Raw genomic sequence first — 2,714 nt, forward strand, 5'->3', positions numbered from 1 at the left:
GGGGGAGGCAACCAATTGATGATTCTCTCTCATCATTGTTATTTCTATCTCTCTCTCCTACACCACTCTTCTTTCTGAAACCTTTAATAAAAACAAATTATTTAAAAAGGAGTGTATAGTTGGGCAAGTCATTTAGCTACCTGGACCCTCTGTCTCTTCATCTGTAAAATTTACAAAGAATTCTGCTACTGAGATGATATTATAGAGCTGTGGTGAGTGTAAAGTGAGATACTACCTGTGAAAGTGCCTGTGCATGGTGAGTGTTAATTATCCCCCCCTAACATATGTCTCCAAACTCTGGGTGACCACAGAGTCTGACAAGTCTGCATGCCTACAGAACCTGTATAGACTTCAGGACTAACTAAAGGGCAGAAACCTAAGTGGACGTTGTAGGATGCCATCCTCAAGTGTCTTTGCAGGGGAAGGTCATACCTTGGCATTCAGAATGGCAGATAGTAGGTGAAATTGTTTGAGAACATGTTATGGGTGTGCTCATGAGCCCCCAGTAATGACCAAGAGAGACAGAAGCAGGGTGGGATTTGGGGTGTGGATGACCCGCCAGTAAAAGAAGGTACCAAAGCTAATATGCCCTCATTCCAATGCACAGGCTGGTGAGGCCATGGGCTGCCGAGGTTATAAGATGTGTAGACGGCAGGCATAAGCAAGCAGGGCAGACCATGGCAGAGGCTACGTGGGGCAATCGAGGTGGAAGAGTGAACAGAGAGCGCTGGGAGATGGAGCTTGTAGGATCAGCTCAGACCATCGCTTTTGTCAGGGCTTCTTTGTGAGACCCAGGCTTATCCTCTGCCTCAGGAAAACTCTGAATCAAAGACTCCACCCACAGAGCCTATGTCCCAACTTATCCTAACTCCTAGTCACTCCATGGAGGCAGCTGGTGCTTCCCAGCCCACACCACTCAAAGCCCCACATCGCAAGGGCCAGGGTTGCTCTCATAGAGTTAGGCATCCAGTCCTGCTACACGTCGGTGCATTCCCTAGAATAGGGTATCTCCAAATTTTTTTCTGCTCCTACTCCTTCTGAGTCTTGCCCTATTAAAGGCTCCTACTACAGGCCTGTTATGTGCTAGAAGGTCATGTTTTTCTTCACCAAAATCATATTCCCAGAATGCTGGAGAAAATATTATCATGCCCTTTGCCCTGTTTAGATACATGGACATGGAAGGAGGAAAGAAACTAGCTGGCAGACCTTGCCTCTGATCTATCCTGAGTGCCTTGTCTTCATGGGCTCAGTACAGGGCACACAGTCCGTTCTGTTCATCCACAGAGGGTCCACTAGAAAGAATGTCTAAATGGGAAGAGTGACACAGTCTCAATAATGCCACAGATAAAATTTATTTTGGACACAAGCTCTTCAGAATCGGCCACTCCAGCACTTTAGGTCTTCATCTTCTGAGACTGCACGTCAAGGGATAGACACTTGCCAGGAATGGTGTGTGGAAAATGTTATGCCAAGCACTGGATCCATGATTCATGAGCAATCTTCTGGGGCTCGTCTCCAGGCAGGCTTACACCCCCATTCTTATTCCACAGGGTCATAAACACCACCCTTTTAAAATACAAATTTGATTATGACATTTCCTCTGCTCAGAAACCTCCAGCAGTCTACCAAACTCTTTGGCAAGGCAGCTCATTCCTTTCTGGACCCTGGCTTGGATGATCCTCTACTGAGATGTTGCAAATTCTACTGACCACAATCTCAATCACTTTCCCATCTCCAGCGTAGGACCCACATTTCCCCATCATCTGTACTGTCCTTCCTTACTGTGGAAAACTGTATGCCTACTTGAAGCTCTTCCTTAAATGTTCTCTACTCTCGGAAATACTTCCCAACCTCCACTGATCCACCCACCCAGGCAAAACCAATAATTCTTCCAGGGGCCTCCACAGACCTTAGTAGAAATTTGTGCAAAGCTGTGGTCACCGTGGATTGTAATTGTTTACATAGTTCTGTCTCCATGAACTAGTTGTGTTTCCTTTTTATCTCATCTTCAGCACAATGCCTGACTGACACAGGAGATACTCCATAATTGAGGTTCTCTTTGCTTTCCCTCTGCCTCCCAGGATCACCCATTTTCTAGGAAGAGTGAAGCCCCCTTGGTGGGGAAGGGGAGGAGGGTGACAAACCCTGGGTCAGTAATGACCTGTGAATCGAGGATCATGGTTACTTGTCTCAACTGAGAAACTCCTCGGGGACAGAGACAGGGATAGGGCTTCTCTTTGAGGAGAGGGTCTTAGATAATGCAGCCAGGTGTCCTTCTGCCATTCACTTCCAGCCTCTTTCTCTCAGAGTTACCCAGACTTCTGTGTGCAGTGGACATGTGAACATCCATCGGCCCCAGGAAAGTCCACTGGGGAGTTGTTAACACCCTTGTCAGCTCTTGACTGATTTATACTCACCACATGGATAGCAGGTCGGCAATCATGGCCACATCCATTGCTGCAGCATTTCATTCCCTTGGGACATGAGTAATCTCCTGAGCACATTTCAGCACAAGCCCCACCCGTATCTTTGGGAACCTTGGGGCAGAGTCCAGGTCTGTTTCCCCCTGAAACATACAATGGTGTTTGTGGAGTTTGGAATAGTCACTAACCAGGTATAAAAACTGCTGTTAGAGGTCGAGGGGCTCACTTCTGGCAGGACTGCCACCTCTTTCATTTCTTCCTTTGTACTCCTGGACCCTCCCTCAGCCTTGG

The 2,714-nt window shown here is 47.3% G+C and overlaps 1 long non-coding RNA gene across 1 annotated transcript; it reads right to left on the reverse strand.

The window, feature by feature from the left end:
- Positions 1-1,331: 1,331 nt before the first annotated feature.
- LOC106694821 lies at positions 1,332-2,708 on the reverse strand. The gene is made up of 2 exons (XR_001345889.1): positions 2,418-2,708; positions 1,332-1,566 (listed from the first exon to the last, which is right to left on the reverse strand). It is a non-coding gene; the product is annotated as an uncharacterized LOC106694821 (long non-coding RNA).
- Between the last annotated feature and the right edge of the window lie 6 nt (positions 2,709-2,714).

This window comes from Myotis lucifugus, unplaced genomic scaffold (genome assembly GCF_000147115.1).
Source record: "Myotis lucifugus unplaced genomic scaffold, Myoluc2.0 scaffold_652, whole genome shotgun sequence".
NCBI classification, from domain to species: domain Eukaryota; kingdom Metazoa; phylum Chordata; class Mammalia; order Chiroptera; family Vespertilionidae; genus Myotis; species Myotis lucifugus.